The 15,752-nt window shown below is 44.5% G+C and overlaps 1 protein-coding gene across 2 annotated transcripts in view; it reads left to right on the top strand.

The window, feature by feature from the left end:
• mst1rb (macrophage stimulating 1 receptor b) overlaps positions 1 to 15,752 on the top strand; it is a 138,230-nt gene that overhangs the window by 36,046 nt on the left and 86,432 nt on the right. The gene's annotated exons all lie outside the window — the stretch shown is intronic.

Here is a 15,752-nt window from a genome sequence, read left to right as displayed (position 1 = left end):
TGGATCATGAAGCGTCCATCAAGGAGGGCAGTCACCCTCACACTGTGCTCGGAGACACTGGCAGTCTCCCCACCTGGAGACGGGTCCTCCTGATGCGGGCAAAATGCTAGCAGGGGCAGGAAGCGGCCTTTAATTAGCCACTCATATGGCTCAAGCTGCTGACCACTGGCAATATGCCACAGCATTAGAAAGATGCCTGCCCCCTCCCAACACCTTTCCCCATGCAGCCTACCTCCAATGGGGCAATTCAGCCCTTGCATTCTTTACACCCACCAATGAGGGCAGGCTGTGTATAATGCTTTGTTTAAAATCCAGCAGGCCTCTGACAGTGCAGCCCTCTTTCAGCATGGCTCTGTGTGTTATCCTAGGTGTCATGCTCAAGTGTTTGGAGTGAGACTTGAGCCAATAACCTTCTGACCTAGAGGCAAGTGTGCTAACCACTGAGCCACAGCTGAAAACCAGCTGGTAGTGTGTGCATTCTGCTATTTTTCTGCTTTTCTTCTCCATTTTCTAACAATTGCCCCTTCAATTCATGTTGACACTCTTCCTAATCTTACCTTTCCCTCTTATTCCTTCTTCCCCAATTTTTGGGGGCACTAGTCTCTGTTTTCTTTACCTACTCCATTTCATACTGTCACTCCCTTTTTATCCCCTTCTGCTTTTTCAAATTATAATGACACATGGCTGTGTAGTGATTGCACCAATTGGTACATACCTCTGTGAGTCATTAAAGGTAGGTAGGTAATTAGTCATAGTTCATGAGGGACCACGTATCTCCCTCTATTAGGGAGGGACAATTTGTTATACAGCTGGAGGGGGCACCCACTCAACATTAAGCATGTGCCAGATGAGGAAACAGGTCCCAAGTCAATTGAACCCATGCTGTTGGCGCTATTCTGAACCACACACTAGCCATCTAGCCAGTTGGCCCCCAATCATTTAATATTATTGCACTCATTTAGGGTGTGATTTGAGTGTATGTTCTTTTTTAAATTTAAAAAAAAATTGAAATATGTTAAATGAAGTATCTTAAATAGAAAAAATACCTGATTTTCTCTCTCAGTGCAATTCTCTTTTCTTCCACTTTTGGAAGAGGATCCTGCTATCATCGTTCCCCATCTCAGAGGTCAGACTGATGTTTTGCTTCTGGAGCTGTAACGAGCTACGCTGAAGCTACATCCCAGTGGGGCAGTGCTGTGTTCATAGGATTATGGTGACAGACATAAGGAATTATAAGCAGCTTGTTTACTGTTGCTCAAGTGTAGTGCAGGAGAGTTGAACTGTCAAAATGGGATTAAGTAAATATTTGGTATGTTAGCGAGACTGGACAAATACTTTGGGAATTTAGCCTGCAAGTTTGGCAGAGGAAAAGCTTCTTTTAGCCAAAAGGCAACCAAAATGTTTTTTTTCTCTGTCTGTTTCTCTGATTGTATCTGCGACTCTTTTTTCACCCTTGTTCTCTTATTTTTCTTTCTGTTTCTCCGTTATTTTTTCTTTTGACCTCTTATGCTTTCAAGTATCCGCTCTCCCCTCCCTCATTCTTTTTCCTCACTCCCAGTCACCCTCCACTCTTATTAAAACCAATCTTACAGTCCAGCTTCTTTCGATGAACGTCCCCATTGTTACCAGGCACCTGCTTGTTGTAGAATCATAGAATGGTTACAGCACAGGAGGCAGACATTTGGCCCATCGTGGATGTGCTGGCCCTCTGAAGGAGCAGTTCACCCTGTGCCGCTCCCCTGTCTTTTCCCAGTAGCCCTGCAAATTTTTCCTTTTCAGACAATTATCCAATTCCCTTTTGAAAGCCTCAGTTGACTCTGCCACTACCATACTCTCAGGCAGCGCATTCCCGATCCTAACCACTCACTGGGCGGAAATGTTTTCCCTCATGTCGCCATTGTTTCTTTGGCCAATTACCTTAAATCTGTGCCCTCTGTGTTCTCGATCCTATCAAAGGAAGGCAGACCTGGGATTTGTGGTTTCCGCTGTCTTGCTGCCTCCTTCTGCGAGATGCTAAACCAGACAGGTTTAGGCCGCAGCTGGAATTTTGTGTACAGTTCTGGTCACCATGTTGCAGGAGGGACATAATTTCTCTGGACAGAGTACAGAACGGATTTACAAGAATGTTGCCAGGGCTTGAAAATTGTAGCTATGAGGAAGGATTGGGTCGGCTAGGGTTGTTTTCCTTAGAACAGAGGAGGCTGAGGGGTGACTTGAGTGAGGTGCACAAAGTTATGAGGGACCTGGATAGAGGAGACAGGAAAGACCTGTCGCTCCTAGCGGAGAGCTCAATTATCAGGGGGCACTGATTTAAGGTGATTGGTAAAAGGATTAGAGGGGATATTAGGTAAAACTTTTAGGGTGGTAGGTGTCTGGAATTTGCTGCCTCGATTGGTGGATGAGGCAGAAACCCTCAACTCCTTTAAAAGGTACCTGGAACTGCACCTTAAGTGATGCAACCTGCAAGGCTACAGACCGGGTGCTGGAAGGTGGGATTAGGATGGGCAATTAGTTTTTTCAGTCACGCAGACACAATGAGCTGAATGGTCTCTTTTTGTGCTGTAACTTTTCTATGGTTCTAGGTAAATCCCCTTTTGTTTCCAACTTTGTTTAATTATGAAAGCTCATATGGGTGGGCACTTGTTGCTGAAATACTGATTCTTGGGCCTTGTGCCTATGTTTTGGAATTCATTGGGTATTAGTGTTAGCGTAGGGTAATTAAACTAGCTTTCTATCTGCTTGCAAGGTTTTGTGACCCACACAAAATGGAGCTCAGTAAATTGAGATGATGAGAGTGTTGTGCACTAATTAGCGTGCATTGTGCAATATGCCATGCGTCCACCTTCCATTCAGTAATGGTCTTTCTCTTCAGGAAAATTGAAGCACATTCACCTGGTCAGCCTAATTCGCCCAGTCACACTTGTATCTAAATCTGCTACCTTCTTTAATGTTTGCGTAGATTAATCTAATAGTCAGGTGCAGGATGGTTTCAACAGGTGTCATGGTGGATGTTCATTCTGGGGTATTCTCAACAAGGATTGATTATGCTGGAGCAGGCACAGCATTCATCCATTTTTGATGGAACTCAGTGGAAGTGATGTGCTGTAAGTTTAGGATTGCTGTCTATTATGATTTTATACTGAACTCATAATACTGTGGTCAATGCAAAAGCTTAACAATGACGATATAACCCCTAACTGCCTGGCATTGATCTAGTATATCTCCAGATGCTTTTAAATGTGTCAGCATGAACCTTCCTGCCTGCAATGTCATTTCCTGCTAAAGTATTAAAATTCTCATATATGAACATATGAACAAGGGGCATTCAGTCCCTTGAGCCTTCATCGCCATTTAATAAGATCATGGCTGATCTGATAGGAACCTGAAATCAGCATCCCACCTACCCCTGATAACCTATCATCCTCTTGCTTACCAAGAAGCTATCTACCCCTGTCCTTAAATATTCAGACTCTGCTTCCACCACCTTTTCAGGAACAGAGTTCCAAAGACTCACGACCTGCTGAGTGAAAGAATTTCGCCTCATCTCTGTTTTAAATGGGCGACTCCTTAATTTTTAAACAGTTGCCCCCTAGTTCTAGATTCTTCCACAAAAGGAAACATCCTCTCCACATCCACCCTGTCAAGACCCCTCTGGATTTTATAGGTTTCAATCAAGTCGCCTCTTACTCTTCTAAACTCCAGCGGATTCAAGCGTAGTTTGTCCAGCCTTACCTCATAATACAACCCACCCATTCCAGTATAAGTCTGGTAAACCTTCTCTGAACTGCTTCCAATGCATTTACATCTTTCCTTAAATAAGAAGACCAAAACTGTACACATTGGTATAACTGAAGAGTCCGAAGAAGAGTCTTACGGACTCGAAACATTAACTCTGTTTCTCCCTCCACGGATGCTGACAGACCTGCTGAGTTTTTCCAGCATTTTCTGTTTTTATTTTAGATCTCCAGCATCCGCAGTATTTTGCTTCTATTAAAGTTCTCATCCTGTGTTTAAATTTCTCCATGGCCTCGCTTCTCCCTACCTTTGTAATCTCCTCCAGCCCTACAACCCTCCAGGAAATCTGCACACCTCCAATTCCAGCCTTGAGCATCCCCGATTTTAATCACTCCAACACTGGCAGAGGTGTCTTCCGCTGTCTAGACTCTAAGCTCTGGGAGCCCCCTGTAAAGCTCCCCACCTCTGTACCTCTCAATATTTTTTAAAACTGGCCTTGTTGGCAAAGCTTTTGGTCACATGTCCTAATATTGCTCCATGTGACTCAGTGTCGAACTCAGTCTGATAATGCTCCTGTGAAATACATTGGGATTTTTTTTTTAAACTGTGTTAAGAAGCCATATAAATGTGAGATGGTGTTGTAGAAAGCTTTGTAAGAAGCTATTTCAACACTTCCAGATGGCAGATGCCTTTCTGAGAGGGTAAATCAAAAGTTAGAAACTAGTTGAACTATTGCAAAATAGTCCGTGGCAGTGTGTTGCAAAACTGTGAATTGTATAATTGAACTGAAGTGTCACTATTTCGAGAGGACTAGAATATTAAAGCAGGGATGTGCTGTTGAGGCTTTATAAGACTCTGGTCGGACCACATTTAGAATATTGTGAGCAATTTTGGGCCCCGTATCTCAGGAAGGATGTGCTGGCGCTGGAGAGGGTCCAGAGGAGGTTCACGAGAATGATCCCAGAAATGAAAGGCTTAACATATGAGCAACGTTTGAGGACTCTGGGTCTATGCTCGATGGAGTTTAGAAGGATGAGGGGAGATCTGATTGAAACTTACAGAATACTGAAAGGCCTGGATAAAGTGGACGTGGGGAAGATGTTTTCATTAGTAGGAGAGACCAGGACCCGAGGGCACAGCCTCAGAGTAAAGGGAAGACTTTTTAGAACAGAGATGAGGAGAAACTTCTTTAGCCAGAGAGTGGTGAATCTATGGAATTCATTGCCATAAAAGGCTGTGGAGGCCAGGTCATTGAATGTATTTAAGAGCGAGATAGATAGGTTTTTGATTGGTAAGGGGATCAAAGGTTATGGGGAGAAGGCGGGAGAATGGGGTTGAGAAACTTATCAGCCATGATTGAATGGCAGAGCAGACTCGATGGGTCGAAAGGCCTAATTTCTGCTCCAACGTCTTATGGTTTTATGGCCTTATATCCAATATCTAGCTTTAATTCATCGTACTCTGACATTGAACATTATACCTTACAGCCTGAAGTATTCCTGCATCGGGCAGGCTTGGCAGGAGTGGGTGGGGGTGGTCGTGGAGCTGACTGCTGCCCGCGATCGGCTCCGCACTGCCATTTTACTCAGGCGGACTCACCCAGCGTAATACGCGAGCGGTAGCGAGCGCTACCTGTGCAGGCGGGAGGAAGAAGAAGAGTCAGGGCCAGCGTGAAAAAGCACTTCAATCTTCCTGAGGCAAGGAGCTGCCTCAGGGAGATTGAACCACTTCCGAAAATATAAAATAAAATCAATAAAAATTTAATGAAATGTCCTCTCATGTGACTGTGTCGCAAGAGACAGGACATGTTTTTATTTTTCAGGAAAGCTTTTTACCTAATTTATAAAAGCTTTAGGAAACCTCATCCCGCTCTTGGATGAGGTTTCGTAAAAAAACGTAAGGGCCGCTTGGCCTTTTTGCCTGCTCGCCAACTGTAAGGTTGGACGGCCAGTGTTAACTTGGCATTAATTACTTTGTTAATAGCCTTAATAAGCCTATCAATTATTGGCGGGCAGGCAGTTGACTCTGGTGCGCGCCCGCTGAACAAAACAGCGTGGTGACGTTGGGATGCACGCCTGACATCATTGCGCGTCATTTTATGCGCTGGCATGTCGGGCCTGCCCCTGCATGCTGACTGAAAAATCCTGGCCTCTGTGTGTACACTTTAATACACCAACTACAGCATGGACCAGGCAACCCTTGGACAGAATATTTCCTCCTCTTAGCCACAAACTGCTCCCACCTCCCCACCCCATATATGTTTGTTAGAACACATTGGATGCCAGCATAGATAAGAATATTGCTGAAAAAAGAGACATTTTTTGTTGAAGCTTTTTGTCTTGCACCGGTCAGGACAATTCACAAAAAATGCCAATGTCAGGAGTAACAGCAAATCTATACTGTAGATGTGATTCTGCGATTGGACAACATTTGCTAAATAATCCTCAGCCTGCTAAGACCAATTTAAGTTTGTCAGTCAGGCTCTCAATTTGGCACATTTGTGTGTACCAGAAGCGACATATATTAATACACAGGGCCCTGTTCTTTGCAGACAGAAAGAACATGTACACACTGTGCGCCTGCTTCAGCTAAACAAAATAAGTGACAGCTATTGGCTGGTTAATTCCCCGGGACAATGTCTTGACTAATCAAAGTCAAGCTGTCTGGTTTAAATTTCAAACAATGCTTGGCAGTTGACTGTCAGCCTCCGTCAACTAGTACACTCTCCATGGCAATGCATCTGCCAATCACTGTCCACTTGCCAACCAATCAGCACTCTCTTCTCATTCAGTATAAATTTGTTGTTTTCCCTTACATTGCATTCTTGCGAATTGTCCTGATGAGTGTGAGATGAAAATCTCTGACAAAAAAAGTCTCTTTTCTTCAGCAGTACTCAAGTTCTGTACTACCTAACAAATATAAATAAGAGTGCTGGACACTGTTATTTGAATTTTACTTGACTGGCTACTAAATGGAGATTTGCAGATACCTAGACATGAGTTAAAATGTTGCAATGTAAATGGGATGTTCAGGACCTTAAAATAGAACATAGACGATATCTGAAAGCTCCCTACACATTGTCAACATAGACAAGCGATTCTTACATGGAGATGGGTATCAGGAACACAGAAAGGAGTCTCTGCCTCCTTCCATCTCTTAAAATGGAATTATGCAACAAGTTGCCAGGGAATAATTTTGAAGTTGTACTCTTGCTGAGAAGTGCAGGTGACACATTTTTAAACCTTTGGTCTGAATGTCTGCCTCTTCACTCAAACCCTCCATTGGACTCTAGTCCTGAAATCATACTCCAGTGTTTACTGGTTATTAAACCCTGGGAGTTTTATCGGTTTGCTGTACCTTGTTTGTAAAGAAGGGGAGCTGACACCATCCTACCTCTGGTCCTCAGAGAAGACGTGTTTGGGTACCAGACCTACGCCAACTCAGACTTGCCTCACATTTCACTATTAATCAGTTTTGAGGCGCTGAAATTGTGAATAAGGAGTTGGGCCCTAGATGCTTCTTCATAGCAGCTCCGTCCATCACAGAATTTAGCCCTTTTTAAAAATAAAATCCCTCCGATATTCTCTTCCCTTAAAAATGGTGAGTGGATTATTGATCCATTTGTGACAGCAGCGCTGATAAACTGCCCATGTTACTGACCCTTCTGCGGGAGCCTGGAAAATGAGCCCCAGCAGGCTTTTAAACCATGCAGAGTTGAAGTTTTGTTTCTATCCTTGTCTGAACCAACATCACATTTGCACCAGCCTATCAACAGGGCTGATTATTTCAGTCATCAAGAGCAGGAACCATGGCTGGTGATTCTAGCCCCTCAGTGAGGCCAGGGTACAAGCCAGTGGTAGAATCTGGAACCCTCTTTGCCTGCTTGATTCACAAGCTGTACAATGCTGTGCATATACCATGAACCGGAAGGGAGCTTTCACATAGGAACAGGAGTCGGCTGTCATAGAATCAATGAATCTTTGCAGTGTGGAAGGAGGCCATTCGGCCCATCGAGTGCACTGGCTCTCTGAAAGAGCATTCTACCTAGTCCCACACCCCTGCCTTAACCCCCATAACCTTGCACACTCTTTCTTTTCAGATTGCAATCCAATTCCCTTTTAAGTACCTCGATCGAGCCTGGCATTTGAAGATATCTTCACTGATCTTGAGCCAGACGTGTGGGGTCATTGAACTTTTTGCGACACTGTATTCAGGTCCTTGGGTCCAGAATCCTGCATTGATCACCATGACCGTCTGGCCAAATGCCACTGCAAAGATTGGCTGGTGGGCTTCTCGGCCTATCATGGGTAAATTATATCTCCTCCTCTCCGCCTTCTTCACCATAACCTCCAGCATCAGAGAACCGTAGAGCACGCCCTCTTGCCTTCTGCACTATAATGGATTTTGTCCCGCTTAGATTCTCTTCTACATGCAAGAATGCAGGCTGGCTTTAAGCAGCGCGGGCTAGCGTTAAATGGTGCTACCTCGCATGAACCTACACTGGTGCTTAGAGGTGCTGATGCGATTCAGCAACTCATTTAGCTGGGCAGGAATCCTGCAAATGAACAGGCAGCATACCATCAAAAGCACCAGGCACAGGTTAACTACACATTACAATCCCCATTTTCAGGGTCTGATAGTTTTGCCCCCATTGGACAGGATTTTTAGGTTGGTGCGTGGACGCGATCGGTGGGCCTGGGAGCGGACTGCTGCCCGTGATCGTCTCTGACTGCGATTTCACACTGGCTGACACGCTGAATGAAAGTTCCCTGTAGGCAGAGAGCTGCCTCAGGAAGCTGAAGGAATTAAAACCAATAAATAAAGAACTTAATATCCAGAAGAAAACGTCCACGCATCAGAACCAGTCACCTAAACTTATACGTGATGAAAATTCTTCCCATACGTTTTTATTTTTTTAAAAAAGTTTAATAACGGAAGCCTCAACCCGCCCTTGGATGAGGTTTCATCAAAAATGCAAAGTCCGCCTGGCCGATTCACCCCTCCACCAACCGTAAGGTTGGATGGACCACAAAAAATCGGGGGCGATTGGAACAGCTTTAATTGTCTTTTTAACTGTTGGCAGGCGCGCTTCCAACATTCATGCGTGCACGCCAACCGAAATATCGCGCAAGCGCAGAATGATGTCGGGACACTCGCCAGACGCCATTTCAGGCGATTTTGCGGCTGATTGGGTTGGGTGTGCGCCCACACTCCCACCTAAAAATTCTGCCCATTGTTTCAGTAGAAGTGGCCATTTTCAGTGCTCGGTTAGCTCTGAGAACATGAATACCTACGGTGCTCACTTTATCTGTCTCTTGTTTTTGCAAACAGTACTACACTATGAGGCATAAAGCTCATGTCTTTAGAAAACTTATTACTATGGATGAGCAATGCTTGTAAGAAATCCACTCGATGGAATTACAAATGCAAGTCATATCCTATAGAGATCAAGGGCAGAATTCTCACCTCGGTGGTCGGGTGCGCGCCCAACCCGCTTGAGCATGAAATGACGTGTGTTGACGTCGGGCGAGCGTCCAGACATCAACGCGCAGTCGCTCGATAGCTCGGTCAGCGGGGGCGCGCGGGAATCAGCAGCACGCCCGCCGACAATTAAAAGGCCTGCTAAGGCTACTAAAGTATCAATGGGGTTAAATTTTTCGCTGCCCGTCCAGCCTTACGATTGGCGGGCAGGCGAAAAGGCCAAGCGGCCTTTGCATTTTTTTGGAAACCTCATCCATGGGAGGAATGAAGTTTCCAATGTCAAACAGAAATAAAATAAAATTTTAAAAATCTCACTAATAACATGTCAGAGCCACATGAAGGGACATGTTTTATGACAATTTTCAAATCTTTATTAATTTTTTAAAAACTCTTTTATATCCCTGAGGCAGCTCTGTGCCTCGGGGAAATTCTCAAGCGCACACTCACGCGCGTGCGTGAAGTTCACACTCACTCCGTCTGCCCTCCTCCCAACCGCTGCACAGGCAGAAGAGAGGAAGGGATAAACCAGGGAACTACAGGCCAGTCAGTCTAACCTCAGTGGCGGGGAAACTATTGGAAGCTTTTCTGAAGGACAGGATTAATCTACACTTGGAGAGGCAAGGATTAATCAAGGACAGTCAGCGTGGTTTTGTTAAGGGGAGGTCATGTCCGACCAATTTGATTGAATTTTTCAAAGAGGTGACCAGGTGTGTAGATGAGGGCGATGCATTTGATGTAGCCTACTTGGACTTCAGCAAGGCTTTTGATAAGTCCCACATGGGAGACTGATAACAAAGGTAAGAGCCCATGGGATCCAAGGCAATTTGGCAAATTGGATCCAGAATTGGCTGAGAGGCAGGAAGCAGAGGATGATGGTCAAGGGGTGTTTTTGTGACTGGATGCCTGTGTCCAGTGGGGCTCCACAGGGTTCGGTGTTGGGTCCCTTGCTGTTTGTGGTGTATATAAACGATTTAGACTTGAATGTCGGAGGGTTGATCAGTAAGTTCACGGATGACACAAAAAATTGGTGGGGTGGCAAATAGTGAGGAGGATAGCCTTAGATTACAGGAGGATATAGACGGGTTGGTCAGATGGGCTGATCAGCGGCAAATGGAATTTAATCCAGATAAGTGTGAGGTGTTGCACTTGGGCAGGATAAACACGGGAATACACAATGAATGGTAGGACCCTGGGAAGTACTGAGGATCAGGGGCACCTTGGTGTGTATGTCCACTGGTCCCTCAAGGTAGTAGGACAGGTAGATAAGGTGGTTAAGAAGGCAAATGGATACTTACCTTTATTAGATGAGGCATAGAATATAAGAGCAGGGAAGTTATGCTGGAACTGTATAAAATGCTGGGAAGGCCACAGCTAGAGTATTGCGTGCAGTTCTGGAATCCGCATTATAGGAAGGATGTGATTGCACTAGAGAGAGTGCAGAGTAGATTTACCAGGATGTTGCCTGGGCTGGAGAGTTTTAGTTATGAGGAGAGATTGGATAGACAGGGGTTATTTTCCCTGGAGCAGAGGAGATTGAGGGGGAACGTGTTTGAGGTGTATAAAATTATGAGGGGCATAGATGGGGTAGACAGGAAGGAACTTTTCCTCTTGGTGGAGGGATCAGAAACCAGGGGACATAGATTTAAGGTAAGGGGCAGGAGGTTTAGAGGGGATGTGAGAAAGTATTTTTTCACCCAGAGGGTGGTGGGAATCTGGAACCCACTGCCTGAAAGGGTGGTAGAGACAGAAATCCTCATAACATTTAAGAAGAATTTGGATGTGCACTTGCAATGCCATGACATAAAGGCTATGGGCCTAGTGCTGGGCAATGGGATTAGAATAGTTAGGTACTTGTTTGATTGGCGCAGACTCGATGGGCCGAATGGCCTTTTTCTGTGCTGTAGACATTTATGACTCTATGATTAATCGATTTTAGTAAATTGTGTACATGGGCTTTCAAATCCCCCCATACATTGCTACAGTTTGCCTCACTCACTTAACCTATGATAAATTCCTGCTTCCATCCAGACAATTTGCACACATAATGGGGCTTCTTGATTTTATTGAACAGTAAATCATATGTGCATCATGATGTTCTATCCTACGATGTAGTGAGATCTTTGTCGAACGCTGTCGGATGTTTGTGTTGCAGACTGGTACAAAACTCTGAGGAAATTTTGGCCCTTATTAAGGGCACGCTGAGTAGGATGGGTGCAAGATTGACACAGAGGCCTGAAGCTTGCTGGGGAAGAGTGCAGGAATCCATTGTTTATAGCTGGGAGGACGGAGGATAAATTCAATGCGTTGTTCATTGACTGTGTGTGAGCATGACATGTGATGTATAATTCTAGGCATCGAAAAGAATGCTGGGTTCAGTAATAGTTCATAGTTAGTGAACCATGAGCTCACAGATCTGAGATTTCAACACCCAAGCAGATAGTTCATTTAAAACAACGGCGCATGAGTCAGCATGAGGTACCCTTATAGTAATTCAGATTTTGCAACTAAGCCCAAATACACTTAAACAGGAATCGTTCTACTTTAAGGTAACTTTTGAACCAGTTCACATCCAGGGGCAACGAACTCTGGAAACTTGATTTTCCATCTTGCTTTATTGGTTGGTTACAAAGTTCATGCTGAGAAAGATGAATGCTTCAACTACAACGTGAACTCTGCAACTTTGATTTCTTACAGAGAGCGACATTCAAAAAGCAAATTTATTAGAAGAACACTAACCAGGCACGATCTGTGATATAATCATGGTGGCATTGCTCATTTTAGAAAAGAAAGTCCTAATAGCCTTTTGCAACGGGCAGGGTTTTGGGATTGACTCTGGATAGCCAACATAGAATCGATGGGCTGAATGGCCCCCTTCTATGCCATATATATGACTCTGTAACCTCAGGATGTCCCAATTTGCGGCCACTGAATTACTTTAGAAGTGCAGCTCCTTTTGTAGGCAGCAGAGCAAGATCCCACTAACAGTAATGTGATTATAGCCAGATAATCTGTTTTAATGATGCTAGTTGAGGGATAAATATTGTCCAGGATAACGGGGAGAAGTCCCTTGCTCTCTGTGATATAATGCTATGGGAACTTTTATGTACTCCGGACAGAGCAGACTGGGCCTCAGTTTAACATCACATCCGAAAGATCTGGAGTGTTGGCCTAGAATTCTGTGCTCAGGTCTCTGGAAAGGGACATGATCAATTAGAATACCTAAGCTGGTTGTCCACTAAAATGTGACTGGACAGTTTTGTTTAAGTTAGTTATAGAATCTCTGATTCTTCTCAAAACTAACTTTTTTTCAGTACTTGCCATCATCCTTAATTTATATAAAAAAAGACAAATTCTCTTCCATACTAGTGTCTGAAGGCTCCCTCTCTAACCTAGGCCGCTGAGGCCAATGGCAGCACTCCCTAAAGTCATACCAGCTGGGATTGGATAACTCGGGAGTGACTGAGGATTGAACCTAGGACCTTTCTGGTCTGCAAAGCTCAGTGCTGCAAAAACTGGTCCCTGCTCCAAACTCCATTTCCTAGCTACTGACACTAGCCAGCTCCCTGGCAACTGTCTGAGACTAAATCAGACTATTCGGATATTTGACCCCGAGATAAGTTGCTGATCATATCCGTACCATTGCTAAGGCTACCTACGTCCACATCTGTAATATCACCCAATTTTGCTCCTGCCTCAGCTCATCTGCTACTGAAACCCTCATTCATAACTTTGTTACCTCTAGACTTGAATAATTCAGTGCACTCCTGGCTGGCTTCCCCAATTCTACCTTCCATAAACTTGAGGTCATTTAAAAATACCTGTGTCCTTGCACCTAGTCCTGCTCACCCACCACCACTGTGCTTGCTGACCTACATTACCTCCTGGTCAAGTAACACCTTGATTTTAAAAATCTCATGTTTTCAAAATCCTTTAGTGGTCCTGTCCATTCCCATCTCTGTAATTTCCTCTAACCCGATAACCCTCCAACATACCTGTACAAAGCTCATTCTGGCCTCTTGAGCATCCCTGATTTTAATTGGCGACTGTGCCTTCAGCTGCCTATAGGCCCTAAGCTCTTGAGCCCTAAATCTCTCTACCTCTCTACCTCTCTTTCTTCCTTTAAGACACTCCTTAACATCTACCTCTTTCACCAAGATTTTCGCCATCAACCCTCATATCTCCTTTTATGGCTCAGTGCCAACTTTCGCTTTATAATGCTCCTTAGGGGAAGTACCTTGGGGTGTTTTATTTGTTAAAGGCACTATATAAATATAAGCCACTGTTGCGTATTTGATTTTGAGCCACGAGTCTGTGGACGGCTTGTGCTTGTTGTGTTATTCTGGAATATATTTGCAGATCCATGTACCAAGCACCAAAATAGTGTTGATCCTGACAAGCTGTTGGTGAAAGTAAACAGCCCCTCCATAGAAGTGGCAGGGATGGGGGGTCAGTAACTTATCCTGAATTAAAGACTGCGTTGCGCTTATGTAACTCTTTTTCTTTCCATTTTACATCATTAATATTATAAACGTTGTTTGCCTGTCCATCATACTTTCAGATCAAATCTAAGGGCAAGATTTTTCAATATGGCGGGCAGGCTTGGTGGGAGTGGGCGGGGCTGGGCACGGAGCTGATCGCTGCCCACGATCGGCTCCGCGCCGCCATTTTACGCGGGTGGAGCCAATTAAGGCCTGCTCAGCGTCGTACGCGGCCGGTAGCGCTCAGCTGCCCGCTCAGCGCTACCTACGCGGGCAGGGGGAGGAGAGAGAGTCGGGGCCAGCGCTTTTTCATGCATGCGCATGAAGGAGCGCTTTAATCTCCCTGAGGCATGGAGCTGCCTCAGGGAGATTGAATCGATAATAAAATCACTAAATAAAATGTGTAAAAATTTGTTTAAACGTGCCCCCTGTCACATGAGTTGGGGCATGTTTTTAAATGTATGAAAACGTTTTTATTTATTTAATAAACGCTTTAGGAAACCTCATCCTGCTCGTGGACGAGGCTTCCTAAGAAACGCAAAGGCCGCTTGGCCTTTTTTGCCTGCCCGCCAACCTTAAGGTTGGACGGGCAATGATTCCAATAACCTTAATTAGATCCTTAATGGCCTTAATAGGCTGTTCGCATATCGGCAGGCGCGCAGCTGACTCTGGCACCCACCCGCCGAACGAAATATCGTTACTGAGCCGGATCACATCGGGATGCACGCTCGATGACCATCGTGCATCATTTTATGCGTTGGCGTGTCGGGAAAATTCTGCCCTCGGTGTCTCAGTGACATTTCCCTTAGGAGATCACACTTGAGACGGCTGGATCGTAGGCACATTTCTTTCAACTGATGGGTTCAAACTTAGGCTGAGCACATAGTCTGTGTGCCAGTTAATCACGTCGCTGAAGTTTCAATGAGAAAATACCTCAACAATGATGAAAATGTACTGCCCCGAAGCAGAGGAAGGTCCAGGGCTATTGATCAGGGCAGGACAGTGGGATAGCATGGACACAATGGACCGAGTGGCTTCTTTATCTGCTATCGAATTCTTACGAATAACCCATTTGTGGAACCTTCTAGTAAAAGAATGGAGAGGGTCAACCAATCAAATATTCTTTGAAAATTATTTATTTTGCCTCCTACTGTCCCAGCAAGTTAAGATGAAACATAGTAATAAATATGTAAGAGGTTTTAAAAAATACATTCTAATTTGCTCAAAAATTGCTCAAATCCTGTTGAAATGTAACCATTATATTTTGCACTAACCTCTGTCAGGGCCTAGGGTTCAAGATGGTGATCCCCAAGCTGCAATGCTATGTTTTGCCCTCTCCCCCTTCCTTGACCTGGCCGCCAGTGCCACGTTCTTGGCTCTTTCTAACCTACCTCACAGCGCTCTGACTTTACTTTTTTAGTGCCTGTTGAGACCGCTCATCAATGGGTTCCTGCTTTTTTGCCTCCCTCTCTTGTCCCTGTTACTGTTCCCTTTATGACCTTTGCTGGCTTGAATCATTGCCGATGTGTGTGTGTGTGTGTGTGTGTGTGCGTGCACTCCGGACTTGTGCTTTGATTTGTTTATTCAAAACCCATTCTGAACAAATTTGCTTATGTGGCTGGCCTATCGGGAGAAGATGAGTACTGTTGCCGGGATCGGATCTACGAATAAAAAAAAATGAAGTCAAAAATCTAGATTTCAAATTTTTCTTTGATTATTTTCATAAGCAATCAAATGAAAATGTCTGTTTTGTACCAGGATTGATTCTTTTTATCCAACTTATTAAACCAGCCAATTCCACTTCATATTCCAAAGAATGTAAACACTTCAGAAAAAAATTACATGCAACCTCAAATCGTGAGGCACACACTAATATTCTGAGGAATGGTCAACAATACTGTGATGCTGTCTTTGTTACAAATATCTTCTTGAATGCTTACATTGCAGAGGTCGCAACAGCTTCCACACTCCTACAAACAGCTTCCACAAGCTGACCTCTGACACGCTGTAAGCAACCTCATATGAGACCAGCTGGTCTTTCCACAGTGTGCACCAATT

This window comes from Carcharodon carcharias, chromosome 7, assembly GCF_017639515.1.
Source record: "Carcharodon carcharias isolate sCarCar2 chromosome 7, sCarCar2.pri, whole genome shotgun sequence".
In the NCBI taxonomy this organism is placed as follows: domain Eukaryota; kingdom Metazoa; phylum Chordata; class Chondrichthyes; order Lamniformes; family Lamnidae; genus Carcharodon; species Carcharodon carcharias.
This window is presented reverse-complemented; position numbering and strand designations above follow the sequence as displayed.